Source organism: Protopterus annectens, chromosome 1.part1 (genome assembly GCF_019279795.1).
Source record: "Protopterus annectens isolate FY-2018-M chromosome 1.part1, PAN1.0, whole genome shotgun sequence".
Classification (NCBI taxonomy): domain Eukaryota; kingdom Metazoa; phylum Chordata; order Ceratodontiformes; family Protopteridae; genus Protopterus; species Protopterus annectens.
The window spans coordinates 1,421,021,977-1,421,041,483 of NC_056726.1; the positions used below are offsets into that span (position 1 = coordinate 1,421,021,977).

Consider the following 19,507-nt stretch of genomic DNA (forward strand, 5'->3'; position numbering starts at 1 on the left):
GCACAGATACTAAGTCTGTGTAAAGAAGAATAGGCCAGGATGCCATAGTCATGCTGGCACCATATAATGGGGCTGGAGCACAGTCACCTCAGCTGTTGGGATTCTGTGGGCATTCTGGAGTGTGCATTTTAGAAAGACGTCATATTAACACAGTGATACTTACTGACATTAAAACAGCCATTATTTTATTTTACTAATACAATGTCTCATAAAAATCATATACATACTTGGAAAATGTAAACTTAGACGGAAATACATCACAAAGCAAACAGTTGAATTTCTGCCCAATAACCAGAAAAGGCAGGTTCAATGCTTGTAGTAATGGAAATGATGCTTGCCCTGTGACATCATGGACTATTAAGTGGCAGTGCCTGTTGCCCCATGACATCATGGACTATTCAGTGGCAGTGCCTGTTGCCCCATGACATCATGGACTATTCAGTGACAGTGCCTGTTGCCCCATGACATCATGGACTATTCAGTGGCAGTGCCTGTTGCCCCATCACATCATGGACTATTCAGTGGCAGTGCCTGTTGCCCCATGACATCATGGACTATTCAGTGGCAGTGCATGCCTTCCTTAGAAAAGCACAGAAAGGAAAAAAAATGAGCCATGAATTAATGTATATGCTGCAGTGCTTTACCATATCAGCAAACTCATTCATCTCCAGCCAGTAACTCTCCTTTCCTTCATCAGCTCGTTTATTGTGATGCATGACTTTTTTCAAGCTGGAATCCCAAATCTGTCTCCTCAGAAGCTCCTCCATGTCATTTAAGTAGCTCTTTGCTGTAAAATAGTTTATGTTAGACAGTGTTAAAATGAAGTATTCAAAGCATTCATCAAAGACTCATACTAAGCTAACTGCCGTTGTGAGCCTAGCCAATTATCCATTGTGAGACTCAAACGTTGCACATTGTGTTTATAAGGCAAACACCTTAACCATTAGACCACACTTTTGACTTGTTAAATGCTATCCAGATTGCATGCTTACCATATTGGGATTTCCAGAGTTGCCATTTTAAGTCAAGAACACTTCCATATATTTCACCGGTCATCATAAGTATAAGAAGGCAGATTTTTTTTATCATTATGTTGCCTTATTGAGCAGGTAATACTGTAAAGGCAAAAAAAATAATTAAATTACAATAGAAGTCAATAAAACCCCATCTAATTAACACTTCCATTATTCGGTTATCATTACATGTGGAGAAAAGTGAATGTCATAACTCATCACTTTGGTATTATTCATTTATATAGTAATCAGCTTTGAAACTAAATCATGGATTTTAAAGTACTTTGCTGTTTAAGATGTACGCTATTGGCTCCAAACAATGTTCCCTAATTCTCCTGTAAGTAGCTTATCATAGTCATATATGAAATAATAAAATTCTTCTTAATTACTTCTCTATTTTCTTTTTACTTTGCGCTGTCTGCTTTCAGTGTCAAGAAGGAATTGTTGCTACCTGTAGTTTAAAAGGTCAGTACAATGTTATGTGTTTTAATTACAATCCAGGTTTTCATGTCAAATGTATATAATAATGTTACCTTATACACTAAATATATATATATATATATATATATATATATATAAATATATACACTAAATTTATCTCATCTGTCCACATTAACATTGCTAGTCATCTTTTACCTGCACATAACTCATCAGGATGCTTGAGTGTCAGCCCTGCTCATGTGTCTGTCTTTGCCATCTGGCACATGAAGTCTGGAATTCAGATATTCGCATAAACAGGTATACCAAGATCTCCAGAACATTAAAATTAAGTGATAAAAGCATGTTTTCATGAGCTTTGTAGAGTTTATTAGTGGTATCCATTCCAAAACTCACATATTGAATGCATTGCAATCACCACATAAACTTAATGCTGTTTTATTGTATTGTACAGCTTGGGCATTAAGACACTTTAGGCCTCCCTCTTCTTTCTGCAGCAGATATGCAGTGGAAAGAATTTGTACTGGCATTCTGCATATCTGCACTTATCACTGTTTATTACACAGTGGCAGCAGCTTGCAATGATACAGGGATCTTGCAGCAGTTTTACACTCTCCTGTCATCTTTTTGCAGTGGTATTTATGAAGAAAGGGCTTGGATTTCACTATGTTTTTATCTTGAAATATCTGCATTACAAACAGTCCCCAAAGGAAGAATCACAGGATACATTACAGTTTATTATGAACTTGATGTGCCTTTCTTGTTTGCCTGTCCTTTGGAACTAATCTCTGTTATATTCACTTGAGTTGTCCATTTTTTATTGTTTTTCACCCTTCCACCCACTCCTGTCTCCACATTTATTAAATTCAAGTGTTATAAAGAAGACAAACCAACTTTAATGTGTACTGTTTGGTTCATCTGTCATCCATCTTAGTAACAGCTTTGCTCCACCCATCATCAGGACTTTCTGAACTCTTCTTTTACAAATGCTATCCATGTTTAACAGAAGACATTATAGCACTAACTGGGTTAAGGTTGTTATATAGAGATTCTGTGTAGTTAGTACTCAGACATTTGTCAAGTGTCAAACTAAATGTATCAGACCACGTTTTGGCAATAAATTCATTAGTTCTCTTGTCGAACCATGGGTGCCAGAAGCATAGAGCGAGGGGGGAATGGGATCCCCCCCCCTCACGTTTGCAGATCATCTCATTTAAAAAAAAAAAAGCCATGGCTCAAAAGACAGATGCAGCTAAATGATCCAGCTGCATCTATTCTAGCATGTCTTTTTTTTTCAATTTACCGACGCGAATCACTACTGGCAGCTGAAAAGACAAACAGGTGGTACACTATAGATATAGGTGCTGGAACCACAGGGCGAGGGGGAGGAGGACTCATGCGCACATTGCACACTAATTTAAACACAAAAGTGCATAGAAAGCACTTCTTGCTGGTAAGGCTCCCATGTGTTATCTCCGTGGATAACTGCTTACTTCTAAGGCTCCAATTCTGGAGTAAGTCAGTGATATTTAGTTCTGTTACGCTTATGCAGTAAGTGATGGCCGTTTATTTTATGCAGTAGCTCTGAAGTGATAGTGATGGCCATTTAGTGCTAGCTCCATTTATTTTATGCAGTAGCTCTGAAGTGATATTTCTGGCTCCATTTATTTTATGCAGTAGCTCTGAAGTGATAGCGATGGTCGTTTAGTGCTAGTTCCATTTATTTTATGCAGTAGCTCTGAAGTGGGAATTTCTGGCTCTGTTTATTTTATGCAGTAGCTCCAAAGTGATAGTGATGACCATTTAGTACTAGTTCCCTTTATTTTATGCAGTAGCTAGATAGCTGACATTGCCATTGGCCTAAATCTTTCTTTATTTATTTATTTGTATTTATTTATTTATTTTACATTTGTTAGCCAGGTTAGTCTGTCTGAGCTTTTGGCTCATTTTCAGCAGAGACCCGGGGAGAAAAGCTCCTCAGGACTAGAAAACAATTTATTAAATTTTAGTAACATAGTAACAATCAGCTATATGATCTTACAAGCAGAGTCCTGGAGAGAAAAAAAGCTCCTCAGGCAATTCAGTTATATAGAGTATTAACAACTGGCAGACAACTATGTGAGATGTTCCCACTATGTTCTGTAAAGTGGCTAGAATTTCACTCAATACCTTAATCAAACCAGTCACAAAATAGTACACAGATTGTTACAGATTTGATTGTAGTAATGTTAGTGTACGCATTGCATTTTTAATTCTGTATTTCAAATATACAGAATAGAAAACATAGGAAGTAACAGTACATGAGTTTACTGTATGAGGAATTGCTGGTTGTTCCCATGATGGTGTGAGAACAGTGTAAAAGTTGGTGAAATATTTGAGGCATTGCTAAGAATGATATTTACAAATTGTCATCAAGGTTTCAAAACATTTACAGTCAGTTATTCTGGCATTAGAATGGGCTCTGACGTTGGGTACCACTTGAGATTGCATAGTATTCCAAGATGTTGATGACTGTTTCTAGAGGTCATTTGCACATAATTACAAGTGTAATGCTTTGACCAAGGATGTATTCAAGTTGTTTAATGTCTGGTACAATTTATGTGCTAGAGGTTGTAGGTACAATGCTATTGGATTTATATCAAAAAGGGCTGTAGCTCCAAAGTGATAGTGATGGCCGTTTAGTGCTAGTTCCATTTATTTTATGCAGTAGCTCCAAAGCAATATTTCTTGTGTGTAGCTCCAAAGTAATATTTCATGTGTGTGTGTGTGTGTGTGTGTGTGTGTGTGTGTGTGTGTGTGTGTGTGTGTGTGTGTGTGTGTGTAATTGGGCTCAAGCCCTGTCTGTACCTTAGGTACAGGGTCCTGCATTTTCTACCCACACCACCACATGTGATTCAGGGAGTTTGGCTCATACTTTTGGTCTGTTCCTCTTAAGATTTGTGGCTGGCAAATCATAATGAAAGCCCTGTAAGTTGCAGTCTTATCATCTTTTTATTTAGAAATACACAGTAACAAAACACTATTTTAGCAGCTTTCTAAAATTATACAAGCAATACTTAAAATGTGTCCCTGGTTTTAGCCCTTTGCCCCCCCCCCCCCAATAAATTTTGGCTTTTTCCAGATTTCTTCTGCTGTGAAATTGAGCACTTTAGTTGTAAGTGGATGGTGCAGTGGTAGTGTTGTTGCTTCACACCAAGAGGTTATGTGGTTTGATTCTTGGCTGGGACCCTGTATGTCCTCCCTGTACTTGGGTGGGTTCTCTGATTTCCTCCCATGTCACAAAAACATGCATTTCTTCCTGGGCTTCTGCCCTCAACTGAAAATTGGCTTTCTTCCAAGTCTGAATTTCCTGGTAAAAAATGTTAAATAAATAAAAAATTTTACAAGGAGCTGAGAGCTTCAGGGGAAGAGAAGTTTAGCGCTGCACAGTCCAAGACTGTTTGCATTGTTAGCACAACAGATATTAGCATACTTTTAATGTAGAAGGTTGTGGGTTCTACTACCACAGTATGCAGATAGATTGCTGATACTGTACTATGTTGTATTTTAAAAGGGAGTGGATGCTACAGTCTTGTGAATGTCCTCCTCTGGAGGAGTTACCTAGTAACTACTAACCTGTTATCACTTTGCCATCCATTCCCTGTTGCAATATTATTAGCTTATCATTTTTTAATATAACATAGGCAATTTATTCTTCAAGGGCAACAGCCAATTTAATTTTAGACGAAACAATGAAATATAGAGTTGTTTCCTAGCAGCGACCTCTTCATTAGATAGATATCCCTTAAATGTTTAATTATTTAGATGACTTACGTCTGCAGACATTTTGCATATTTACTGATATTGGTGGATTATGAGAAGTTTGAGCGGCCTTTTATGGTTGCAATTTTCTAAAGTGGGTAGTTTTGTTTTGTCATTATTGGTTCATACATTTTGTTTCATTGCTTACTGGAAGACTGTTCAAAACTACATATTTAAAACACATTCTTAACAACTGGTGCTCTACTATACAAGGAATATAATTTAATACAAATAGGAAGGTGAGTCAAGGAATGCATACATGTATGCATGGCTCTAAAAATGTGCTTGAAAACAGCCCAGAGGAAAGTGAGAAAGGCTCAAAATCATGGGCAAATTTTAAACTTTACTCTTGTTACCAAAGCAATGGATGAAGGTAAAACAGTTCACACCACATTACCTTGACTTGGCCAAGCCTTTTGACACAATCCCATACTCAGGTGTAGTACAAAAGATGAATAATGTAGGAGCAAACACTTACATCACCAGCTGCATTGCCAACTTGGCCCGCAGGATGCAGGAGATCAAAACAGGGGAAGAGACCAGTCACCAATTGAGTCACCCAGGGTTTGCTGCCGAAACTTTTTCTGTTTGGCATGTTGTTGAGTCTTTCAGCATTTCCCGATTAGGGGTCGCCACAGCGGAACTCCGGTGCGCTAATGATTGGTAGTTGATTTTTACATGCCGAGTTACCAGCCCTGATGCACAACCTTCAACGAAGGTATGCCCATTCACGCATGTCTCCACACAGAAGACGCTCTAGCTGAGAATCGAACCAGACAGCATCTTACTGTGAGGCATATACATCTCAAAAGTAAAAGGAAATACCAAAGAACTTTGGTCAGCTAAGTTTGAGATGACTGCAAGCTAGGAGAAGTTACTGAATCCCCAAATGACTTAACCATCATGCAGGAAGGTTTGTCCCAAATAATAACTGGTGTCAAAATCATGACAATGCCCTCTGAGAACTGACCCAATTGTTTGGCATTTGGGAACTTGTGTGTACAGTGACATAACTTTTGACCAACATGTGCCCAGAGTCATAAGAAAAGCCTTTCTATATTGCACAGCTTATAAACAAATTGATTGTGACTAGATCTAGAGATGTTGTTGCCCCCCTTTACAAAGTTCCATTATGACTGTCAATAGTTCATCTTGGCGTCATTGACCTGAGATGTACCCCACTGGACGATATGAAGAGAAACACGGTTGAGCTCACTGAGTATGTGTCCCAGTCAGGTATGTCCCTAGCCTTGAGCAGCATACTACCCTCACCTAGAATGATGCCACAGTAAAAATAAAAAATGATTGAGTTCAATAATTGGCTTAGTTTTCGGTGTCATTCCAATGTGATCCAGTTCCTCTGTGCATGTGAAGCCCTGTAGACGAACCTCTCTGCTTTGTCAGAGATGATTTGCACCTGGTACCCCTAGGCTTTCAGCTGCTGGCTGAGGCTCTTGCCTTCCCCATAGTGTCTTTTTTAGCAAGGTCTTGAAAGCAACATTACCAATATGAAATAAACCAATCAGAAAAAAAAGGGTCATGCTGCTAAATGCTGGGAGCTAAAACCAAAAACTGCACTCCCTGTAAGCAATTCTATCACTAGAAGATGTAATGTCTGTGTAGTCACAGAAACCTGGTATAAGGCCTCAGAGAGTACCCCAGCCCTGCAAGGCTACAATGCCTTCCACGTATCTGGACTGCAAAAATGAATGTGTGAAAACCAAAGGAGGTGGTGTTTCAATGTATATTAGAGATAAATTCACCTCACATTTAGTTAGAGTGGAATGGAGCTACTCCAGGTCCAGGTTACAGTGGGTAAGACCCCCATTCAAGTCCTAGCCAGTTATAGAGCCCCCTCCATGGGTTGTGATAACCATGCAGCCTACTTAACCAAACTAAAGACAATCCAAATTTTACCTAACACACTGGTTATGAGGGATTTCAATTATCCCACCAACAACTGGGAAAACTACTCTAGCCCAAACTCACTAGCACAAAAGTTCCTTAACTTTGTGAATTCAAATTCCCTTGAGCAAATTTTCTATACCCCAACAAGAGGAACAAACATTCTAGCTCTGGGTCTCAACAACATGTCAAACAGGTGCACTGCTGCAACTGTTGGACCCTCATTAGTTAAAACTGACCACAAATTAGTCATCTTTGAACTGACATGAACATCAGAACTCAGAAAGGGTAAAATCAGACTAAAAAACTTCATCAAGGCAAACTATACCCTCCTAGGTGAAGGTATAAATGCATTCCAAGCCTCACCCCAAGCTGAAAGTGGTAACTTCACTGAAGCTTACACTAAAGTGCTGTACAATCGCTTGCAGAAGTGTATAAACTCAGCTGTACCTGATAGAATAAAAGCCAGAACCCCAAGTAAAATCAAGCTGCCATGGTGGACTTCTGGCATCAACAAACTCTAGAATAAATGCAAAAATGTGCTGTCCAAGAAAACAAAGACAATGACCCAAAAATAGAAGTGCACCCTTCTCGGCCTTAACAGGCAAATAAGACAACTTGTCAAATCCTCCAAGAGCTCCTTTGAGAGAAACCTATCAAGTACTGCCAAGGATAACCATAAGGCCTTTTACAGCAATGTATGTAGCCTAAAGGGTAGGACCTAAGAATGTGTAGAACTGGTGACCAAGTGTATCACAAACACTGACCCCACAGAGATAGAAAACCTGATAGTGGATAGGTTTGGCAAAAATTTCACTCAGTTATCCCCTTCTAACTTGTAACAAGCCATCCGCCGAACTTCCCCCTAACTTACATATCTGAAAAGCAGATCCTCAAAGCCCTGTCCAAGGCAAAGAACGTGGCCTCTATGGGACCAGACAACATCCCAGGATGTCTTCAAAACAGGCTAAAACATGAACTAGCATCACCACCAAATACTCTTTTTAATTATAGCCTAACCACGGGCTTTGTTCCTGTGGAATGGAGAACAACTACAGTTATTTCCACCAAAAAAGTGGCCTAACAATAGACCCAGGGAATTACAAACCCATACACCTGAGCAGCCTCATCTGTAGGGCCATGGAAGGTATCATTATGGACCTCATAAATAAAGACATAGGTGTCCTCCAAACCCTGTATCCTACCCAATTCAGCTTCATAAAGGGCAGATCCTGCCTGTTAAATCTGATGAATTTTTTTGAAAGTGTGACCAAGGCCATTGATGATGACAAATCTGTGCACACAGCATATCTCGACTTGACAAAGACTTTTGACACAATCCCACATTCAGGCATTACCGAAAAATTTAGCAAACTGAATGTAAACCCCTTCATTGTAAGATGAGTTGCCAACTGACTCATACACCAGTCACACACTATCGAAGTGGGTGACTCCACATCAACCAGCAGAACTGTTACCAGCGGGGTGCCACAGGTGTCAGTGCTGGGCCACCTTCTGTTTGGTATATACTTCTCAGAAGTTCAGGTCAAAACTAAAGGATTATGGGTGACCAAGTTTGCAGTCAACTGCAAACTAGATGCAATCTTTGAATCCCCAAATGATGTCAGTATACTCCAGGATGGTCTCACGCAGTCCAATGACTGGTGTATTAGTCACAGTCTCAAACTAAATGCAAATAAATTCATAATCATTCCTTTCAGCACAAACAATATCCCTTCACACTATGAAATCAATAACAATACCCGAAGTACCCATGAAGTGATAAGGGACCAGGGATCACAGATTGATCATGACCTTAACTTCAACCACCAGGTGTCTTCTTTGTAAGGAAATCTTTCCATGTAGCTCACTTGATTAGTAAAGGCATTAACTCGAGAGCAAAAGAAGTTATAACCCCCTATACTTGGCACTTATCTGGACAATAATTGAGTATAATGCCCCATTTGGTATTTACTGTACTAAGCACCTACAGCAATTAAAGAGACCTCAGAGGTTTCTAACAAAAAAGATCAAGAGCCTCCAGCATTTTCCTTACACGGACTGACAAAAATCCCTATCACTACACTCTGTATTATATAGACTTCAAATGGGTCTAGGGCTACTTGTTCTAGGGGCATAAATTTGGCCTGTGACTTAATTACGACATGCTGGGGAAACAGATTTATCTACCAGTGACCGCCATGGCTTTGGAACAGGCTACCAATTCATGTGAAACAGAGCACCTCTATGAAACTGCTCAAGAGTGTGAAAAACTGAGGGGCTGCCAGCCCAGCCAGATAGAATTGTATAAATAATTCTATGTCATTGTAAATATTAATATGATCCATGGGCTGGTTTCACAGATGTAAGAAAACTGTGTTATTTTCTGAGATTCAAAAATATGACCACAGTGCACCCTGCTGGAAGAAAGCTGATAAGTAAAGGATTTTACAACTGTGTTTGATCTCAAGCTAGGAGACAGGATGCCTGCAGCTAGAAATTCTTTCTATTGCTCTAAGACAGAGATAATTACTAGGCTTCACATGTAAAGTGTCTTTTATTACTGTGGCTTCCTGGCAGGTGCAGATCAAAATGAAATGTTTACTTTTAAGTTCTGTGAGCCTGGGAAACTTAAGCAGATGTAACAATAATGATGTAATCTGAAATTACTCAGCAGTCTCTCTCTTTCAGCTTTTCCCAGGGGTCACCACAGCAGATCACCTTGCCCACTCATGAATGGCAGTGGAGTTTTTATGATGTTGAGTTGTCAGTCCGGTGCCCAACCTTCCACAGAAGGCACACACACGCCATGCACGCACTCACACCTGGGGCCAATTTTAGCATGTCCAATCCACTTGCAGCATGTCTTTGGGTATGTGGGAGAAAACTGGAGCACCCAGAGGAAGCCCACACGATCACAGGGAGGACATGCAGACTCCACACAGAAGACACCCCAGCCGAAGATTGAACCAGAGACCCTCTTGTTGTGAGGTGACAATGCTAACAGCTGCACCAATGAGGCTGTCGAAATGACTCAGCAGTAATGTGTATTATTAATTTAAGGGCAATCTCAGAAAGTAAGAATAGCATTTTGTATTTGTGTCTGAACCTCAATACATCAGCTCACCAGCACTTGCTTTGCTCTGTAAGTAGGATCTTAGATCTTAGTATTTCTCTTAGAGATAGACAGAAATAGCAAGATTAGTCTACCGGTTTTCTATATGGATGTAAGACTATCCTACGATATTGTTTTAAAGTATTTTCCTGTGATTTCTGAGCTCTCTATTATCACTGTATTGAATTGATGAGTATTGTCTTGTGTTTTTATTATTTATTATTATATATTTTAAACTGTTTAACTATGGCTGTTTTGTGAAGAGATATTTAAGTTCTAGGGTACTTGCATGTATTTGGTGACACTGTATAGGCCACTCCTAGATAGCTTTCAAATCTCAGTCACACTTACCAATTGGATAACAGTAACATTGCACAGTAGAATTGGACACCCTTTGGTAAGGGCCTTATAGTACCTGATAAGAGTAGTTGGTAGCAGGTGGTACTCCCATATAGTCTGGATAGAAGGGGGCATAGCTGGAGAACTTTTGCCAGCCTTCCCCAGGAGTGCCTATGTGTTTGTATATAAATCAAATCTCAAAGTGTGTGTGTGTGTCAGCTACTTGGGCAGGGACATGAAGTGGTGGTTGGACATAGAGGGTACTGGAGGTTCTGGCTTGACTACTTGGCTGAGATTAACATTTGATTGCCAGGATAGTCCGACTAGACAACAAGTGTCCATTTTCAGCAGAGTCCTGGGGAGAAAAACTCCATAAGTTTACAAAGAGAAGAAAAACTTACAAAAGAGACATTGCAGAGTAGTAACATACAGATTGTAGACTTTACAGCTATTAGTATACACTAAGAGGATATTCACCCTTTTGGTTGAAAATACAAATGTACAAAATATACAATAAGAGTAGATAAGAACCTGGTAGAGCATTGCAAGATATTTCACAAACTGAATAAGAGTATATAAATATTTAAGTTTTCCATATATACATTCAAGCAAATATACATGTAAGAGCATATACACATATATACATATATATGCATACATAGACATGCATATATATATATACACACACACACACACACATATATATATATATATATATATATATATATATATATACACACATATATATATATATATATATATGTATATATATATATATATATATATATATATATATATATATATATATATATATATATATATATATATATATATATATATATATATATATATATATATATATATATATATATATATATATATATATATACACACACACACACACACACACACACACACACACACACACTCATATATAGGTTATTTTTTCACACATGGATAGATATACTTAGATGGTGTTGTTTGTGCTGTCCAGGACAGATGGGGTGTAGAAATTGTAAGTGGACGAGGCTTCAGGGGGTCAATTACAGTTGGTGAAGAAGTATGTTTTAAGTAGACTTTTGAATAAGGGTTTGGAGTTTTGTAGTTTGAGGTCAGGGGAAGGTTGTTCCATATTTTTGCAATTTCATGGGCAAATAGTGAATCTAAAGTGAGTCTTATTGGGGATCTGGAGAGAAAGGGAGAAACCAGCTCTAGACTGACTGTGATCTCTGTGTGCTCTTAAAGGAAATTGTACTTTACTGTGTGTGTACTTGTTATCTTCCCAATGTGGACGCCCCTCACTGCTGCTAGTGGTGAGGATTAAGGCTCCTTGATTACTGCGCCATTGCACTGGCATCACAAAGAGGAACCTGGAAGAGTGGATGGGGCACCTTAAATTCTTCCCTAGGATAGCACTCCACAGCCCTCCTGTACATGGGCAGTCATCACTAAATACAATCTTTGGCATTAGCTAGTTCATCTATGATATTACATCGGGTTGAAATGGCTAGGCTTAAAATGACGTCCGGGTCGATAAGCTAGTAATCACCTATGATACTATGATAAAGCCATTATTACTACATATGATGTTGACAGAAATTATATCAAAAATATTCTTTATCGAAAATGGATTTTTTTTAAAATAGATGAACAGATGAATACAATCCTTGGGGACTAACGAAGGATTGTATATAGGTAGGTTCATAGGTTCATAGGTAGGTAGCAGGCTATCTGCCTGAGGGCATTTATAAGCCTAGCCAGAGTGTGTCAGCTTTCGCCACCCCATTGATTAATTAACTGAGCCTCTGTCAAGAAGAGCCAATGAAGTGATCCCAGGGGGGTATTTTCTGTTACCCATCCACTCGTCAAGGTTTCTTTTGAAGAGTGTTAGTGAGGGGCTCTGCGTAATGTAGTTAGGAATTTTGTTCCAAAGCATTGGAAGTCTCTGTGCCAGGAATCTATCCCTCCAGCATGTTCTAGTTATTGTTGCGGTGAGGTTTAGCTCACTAGAGTAAGTGGCTCGCAATGACTTGGATTTTTTTAGGTGGAGCATGTCGATCAATTCTGAGTTTGACATGGCTTTGTAAGTCAAACAGAGATCCCCTCTAAGTAAGTCATATGCCACTGAGTACAGCCGGAGTTTTTCCAGTCAGGCTGCATAGGACATATGGTTGAGGCCAGTAATCCTCTTGGTGAGGTACTTTTGTGGTCTTTCCAGCTGTTGGAAGTGTCGTGTGAAGTACATCCCAAATGGGGCATTGTACTCTATGATGGGTCTTATGAGTGATGAGTAGAGGGGCAATATAACCTCTTTATTTCCAGATGCGAACCCTTTAGTAATTAGATGGGCTACATAGAAGGATTTCCTAACTACTTTGGCAATATGATTGTCAAAGGAGAGATTACTATCTACCTGGGTCCCCAGATCTCTTATTACCTCTTCTGCATTAAGGTGGCTGCCACCTATGTGGTAATTCATGGGTGTTTTGTTTTTCCTAAATGGGAAGACTATGCCTTTTCTGGCATTTAGCTTGAGACCATGACTTTGACACCAGGTATCTGTCTCAGTAAGGCCCTTTTGGAGAATGTCCATGTCAGCCAGAGAATCAGTTATGGCTCCCAGTTTGCAGTCATCAGCGAACTTGATTAGCCATAGTCCTCCTGTGTTTGCCTGTATTTCTGAGAAGTATATGCCAAACAGTAGGGGTCCCATGACCAAGCCTTGTGGGACACCACTTGTGACTGGTTTAGAGTCAGACTTGGAGCTTGCTATTCTTACCATGTGAGTTCTGTCTGTAAGCCAGTTGGCAACCCATCTCATGACTTAGGGGTTTATGCTCAAACTGGTGAGTTTTTCTATACTTCCCAAGTGGGGAATGGTGTCAAAAGCCTTGGCGAGGTCAAAGTCAGCTGTGTGAACCACCTTCCCCTCATCTATGGTCTTGGTGACTGTTTCAAAGAGGTCAACCAGGTTTAGTAGGTATGATCTGCCCTTAACAAAGCTGAAATGTGTTGGTTCAAGTGTTTGAGGTTCCTAATGTCTTTGTTAATGAGTTCCATGATGATGCACTCCATAGTCTTGCAGACCAGGCTAGTCAGGCTTATGGGGTGATAGTTACTGGGGTCACTTGTGGCCCCTCCTTTGTGGAGCAGAATAACCATTGCTGTAGGCCATTCTATGGACACGTAGCCTGTGGAGAGGCTGAAGTTGAACAGTGTGTTTAGATGGGGGTTAGTTCATTCTGTAGTTTGTGCAAGACACAGCCTGGGACACCATCTGGCCCCATATATGCTGTGCTTTTGGGTTTTGAAAGGGCTGTTTTCACCTGTGCGTCTGTGATTTCTGGGACACTACACTTTTCTGGTATTGTTGTGGGCCCTTTTGGGAGTGAGAGTGGGGTGAAGTTTGCACTGAATCTATCTGCCAGGATGTTGGCAATATCAGTAGGTTCAGTATATGTTGTGCTATTTTGCACTAGCTCAGAGCATATCTGTAAGTTGCCACTTAGATTCTTGACATAGCTAAAGAAGGCTTTGTGGTTATCTTTCGAATCCTTGGCTATTTTTCTTTCAAATTTAGCCTTGGATGATTTTATGAGGGACCTTAATTTCTTACTGATACTGATCATGGTGGTCTTTCCTTCTTGGGATTTGCTTTATTTCTGAACTAGTTTCCTCCTTCTATTGTATAGCCTGTTTATGGCAGGGGTCCACCAGACTGGTTTCCTTCTTTTAGGGGAGTGAGCCTTGGTTTTGCTAGTGATGGCACAATCCATGCATCCTTGTAGATGCTCAGAGAGTGCATTTGTAAAGGTTCCTGCATCTTGGACACTGTTATCCTTTAGCGTGGGGGGTGTGAAACTTACCACCTCTGTCTTAAGTAAGGTAAAGTTTGCTATAGAAAAGTTTTTCACTGTGGTTTCCTTGGTTGGGGGTAGCGGTGTGGTGTGGACATCCAGAGTGATTAGTTTATGGTCCGATCTAACCAGTGATGGGTTGACCCCCGGTGCGGAACACCTGTCGCCCGTGTTGGTGATGACCAGGTCCAATATGTTTTCACCTCTAGTAGGGGAGTTTACCAGCTGATCCAGGGCATTTGAGATGATAAATTCCAGGAAGCGCTCGACCTGGGAGTTTGTACTTGAGTAGTTTTCCCAGTTAACGGTAGGGTAATTGAAATTGCCAAATATCAGGGTGATTGGTAGGACCTTCATGTTTTCCAGTGTCTCCAGAAAGGTGGAGTGGTGGTCCTGGGTCATAGAGGGTGATCTGTAGCAGGCCACACTTTGCATTGCAGATTTGCCCGATGTTAGTTGCACATGGATGATCTCAGAGGTATCATGCTGCGCCACTAACCTGGAGATGTAGGTATCCTTAATGAATATGGATACACCCCCTCCTTTTATGTTTCCGTCCATGTTCTGTGGCCAAAATGTGTGGTATAAGTTGTAGCCTGCTAGTGCAGTGGTGCTCTGTGGAGTCTTGAACCAGGTTTCAGTTACTGGACAGATATCGACGTTCTCCATACTGAGGAGTGCTTCGAGCATGTGCATTTTAAGATTTAAACTCCTGGCATTGAGTAGCATAATCCTCATTTTCTATTTGTGCTGTTTATGGAGGTGGGTTTGACTTTTGAGCCTTGCTTAAAAAAGGCACTATGCGGGCAGCAAGAGCCTTGGCCAGTATTTGAAAGCCTAGGGGTGACAGGTGCAAGCCATCTCTTGCGAAGCAACAAGGTTTGTTGAGCATGTTGTCCCAGGCTGACAGACACTGGATCCCATTTGAATGACACCAGAAGCTTAGCCATTTGTTGAAATTAATAATTTTTTCTTTATACTGCAGTATCATTCTTGGTGAGGGCAGGATGCTACTCAGGGTCAGGGTCATACCTACCTGGACTACATGATCAGAGAGCTCTTCCATGTCTCTTTTCATGTAGTCCAGGGAGGTACGTCTCAGGTCATTCACACCAACATGAACAATGACAGAGTCATATTTGTACTTGTTCTGGAGTGACCTGAGTGCTTGTGGAATGTGGCGGATTCTGGCTCCCGACAGGCAGCTAACAGTAACCTTCTCCTTGTCCAGCCTAGTGAGTGGGACATCAGTGTGCCTGACTATAGAGTCACCTATTACTAGTTTGTTAGATATGTTATTTCGCCTTAAGGGCTGTGATTGTGCAGCACGCTGATTTTGTGTTTTATGTGTTGTCTGGTTTGTGATGGGAGGTACAGGTTTTTTGGGTGTCTGCTTTGGAGTTCTATGATGCTTTTGCAGGTTTTTATTTAGAGCCTCCGAGTATGATTTTGTGTATTTATGTGTATTTTTTGCCAGTGCTGGTTTAGTATGTCTATGTGAGGCTGAAGCTGTGGTGCAAATGTTAACCTTTTCCTCATGACTGCCTGCTCCAGTCTTGGGTGGAGAGAGTTAGCCTCCCATTTAGCGATATAATTGCATCTCTTGCATATGTTAATGTTTTGTGGTAGGAGGAGAGGGTTGTCTGTGTACATGAGGCAGATGTAACATTGCCTCAGGATATGCAGGATCACAAGCTGTACTGGAGAGTATACCTGAAATTGCCCTTTGGTCATGTCTGAATAGTAGGGTGAGCTGCTTAGTCGCTTGGTTGGTGATGGGTGAATAATGAGCCTTGCCCTGCTGGGCAATCAAGTGTCGGGGTATACTAGTGCTTGCTATTAGGTCTGAGCAAGTGCTGGACTGTAGGATACTTTTTAAGTGCTTAGGTTGAGAGTTAGACTACTTTCAAGGGAAAAACTGAAGAGGAGAATTGGTGGAGCCAGGAATAATTTAGCCCTAGCTAACCGGCACTACCCGAATGTGCAAAACTGTGAAAACACATTATTTTACAGCAGGGAAATGAAAGAGATAGAAATTATCCCAAAATAGCCTATAAACTACTAACTTCTGGGCTGGAACCACTCCTCCAGGGACAGATGGTTGTTCAAAGCTCCCTCTCTCACAGGTGAACAGAGAAACCTCTGTCTAACCAAATAAGGTTTGGGCAACTCAGAAACTTGTAACACAGCCCTGAATTCAGCACTAGCCTGAAAACTGGACTATGCTAGCTTAGAAAGGTGGGAAACAAGGACTTTTTTTAAAAGATGCAAAAACAGTAAAAAATGCACTTAAAACAGCTTTAAATGACTATAAACAATAACAAATACACTTAAAACAGCTTTAGATGACGACCTGCTTAGAATAAATTAATTTGGGCCACCAGGTGGTGGACTTGTCCCTTCCAGGCCTTGAAGCATTCTCCTAACCTGTACTACACCTTTGCTATATACTGTTTATCCACTTGCTTTTAAACTGTAGCCCATAACATCTATTTATTTTTATGGTTAGCTCTCACACACCCTCCAAATAGCTCTACTATCTAATCTTTTAACTTCATTCCGTATTTAGGGTTACCTACCTACTGTAATCCTTGCTTCAACTGATTGTTCTTTTCAGCTCTTTATCTCTCTCTTGTCTCTACCTGCTCCATTCGCCCTGCGGACTCACTCCTCTCATCTACCCTACCCCCAATTCCCTCCCACCCCTACTACTCCAAAGCTTATACATCCTCACCACACCCTCTTCCTCTCCAGTCCAATCACAATAGTCATATTGTTAACATTCTACATTCACCTCTCTCTAACCACCCCTACTATAACTCCTCCCCTTTAAAGAACACCAGTAAGCTTATTAGTCACTATGCAAACACAACCTTTCCAAATCCAGCTAAAGCTCCTAATCATTGTCTTTCTCCTACATTCTCTAACAGCAGCCTACCTGCTAATCTCATATGAGCAGTCAAAATATTTACAGCTGAACTTCCCTAATGTACAAACAAGTACTATACCTCTAATTAACTCTCCAGAACACATAAATATAAGATCTTTACCTAGCTATTTACCAGCTAAATATCACAGACTGACCTATATCAAATACAACTATCTAAAACCTAAAAAACCTCTTCACCATTACTTTAACCTCCACAATCCCTTAAACAAACTATTACACCTATCCTTACTAGATGGGGACATACATCCTAACCAAGGACCAGGGTATAAAACAAGCACAGAACCACAAATTAATGTTCCCTCTACCCCAAATATCCCAAATAAATCTCCCAACTCACTCTATATAGCTCACCTCAATATTCACAGCATAAATAATAAAATTGCCCACCTCCATGCTCTCCTTGATTTTCATTCCTTTGATATACTTTGTTTAACATAAACATGGCTAAAACCCACTGCACAAGTTGTTGAAATTATTACATCTGGGTACAACATCTTGAGACAAGACCACAAAGTAAAAAAAGGAGGGGGTGTTGCTATCATTTACAAAGAAGGGCTGCAAATATCTATACTAGATCTTGGTTCCTCTTCTGAAAACAATGCAGAAATCATTAGCACCAAACTTCAACTTAATCCCAGCATATCCCTAAATATAATATGTATCTACTTTCCCCCCTGGTAACAACATCACCACTCTGGAAGGTATCCTTGCTGAACTCTCCACAAATATTCCCCAAGAGACAATAATTCTTGGAGACTTTAATATAGACTGGAAGGACTGCTCTACTGAATCACCAACCTCCCATATTAACCTTAATGGCTTCTCACAAGCAATTAACTCCCCAACCAGAATTAATAAACCCAATAACATAGAATCCATCCTAGACTGGATTCAAATAAATAATCACCAACAACTCTATAATGTAGGGACCCTCCCTGACAATGTAAGTGACCATTCCCTCATTTACATAATCAGGCAAAGGTCGAGCTCACACAACCCAACCATATATAAAACAATAAGAAGCAACAGAAACTTTAACCCCAATAACTTCCAAGCTGAACTAAAAGAATGTGATTGGTCACCTGTTAAATACCTCCCACTTGATGAAGCAACAAACTACTCAACAAACTACTTTAACTCAAAATTCTTAACAATCCTTAACCACCATGCACCAAAGCGTTCCATCAAAATTATATCTAAACCCTCCCCATGGCTTACAAAGAAAAAAAGGTAGAAAATTCAACAGAGAAATAAAGTTTGGGCACTATGGAGAACAACTAAAAACCCCGTAGACCAACAACAATTCAGGCAAAAAAGAAATGAGACTAAGAAAACTATACTCGAAGATACAAAAAACTTTTACTTCCACCTCCAACGGACCAATCAAAATAATCCACAAAAGTTCTGGGCTTGCATATACAGATTACTTCAACCAGGCCAATCCACAACACCACCCCCTATAGGATCAAATTCCGACAATCCAAAGCAAACTGCTAATGCTTTTAATACCTTCTTCACAGAGACCATCCAAACACTTGCTAATCAACTAACAGTTGATAGCTCTGCCCTTCCAACCAATACTACTAACTATCTCCCAACTCTAAACCTGCAACCTGTCCCAACTTCCCTCATCTGCAACCTCTTAAGTAAACTAAGACCTACTGCACCCTCAGCTGACCATCTACCTGCTGAATATCTACAAAAAGGCAGCCATAGTATTGCTTATCCTGTATCATTGCTGATAAATAGAACCATACAAGAAAGCACTATTCCCACCATCTGGAAAATCTCCTACATTATCCCCCTACACAAGGGTGGAAACTCCATAGAATATTCTAACCATCGTCCCATAGCACTACTTTCCCCATTAGCTAAAATAATGGAAAAGTGCATCCACAGACAGTTACTAGACCACCTACTCTAGAACAATTTACTGGCCAAATCTCAACATGGCTTCAGGCCTTTCCACAGTACAACAACTGCACTCTTATCCTTCACTGACAGCATCAATAAAAACCATAATAACAATCTTCTCACTTCACCACTTTTTATCGACCTTTCAAAAGCATTCAACATGGTCAGCCACCAC

The 19,507-nt window shown here is 40.2% G+C and overlaps 1 long non-coding RNA gene across 1 annotated transcript in view; it reads right to left on the reverse strand.

Annotated features, from left to right (window-relative positions):
* Positions 1-575: 575 nt before the first annotated feature.
* Positions 576-19,507, reverse strand: part of LOC122813772 — a 71,832-nt gene continuing 52,900 nt past the window's right edge. Inside the window, exons 2-3 of the long non-coding RNA XR_006366731.1 lie at positions 993-1,115; positions 576-787 (exon numbers count right to left, since the gene is read on the reverse strand). This is a non-coding gene — a long non-coding RNA (uncharacterized LOC122813772). The remainder of the gene's footprint in view (positions 788-992; positions 1,116-19,507) is intronic.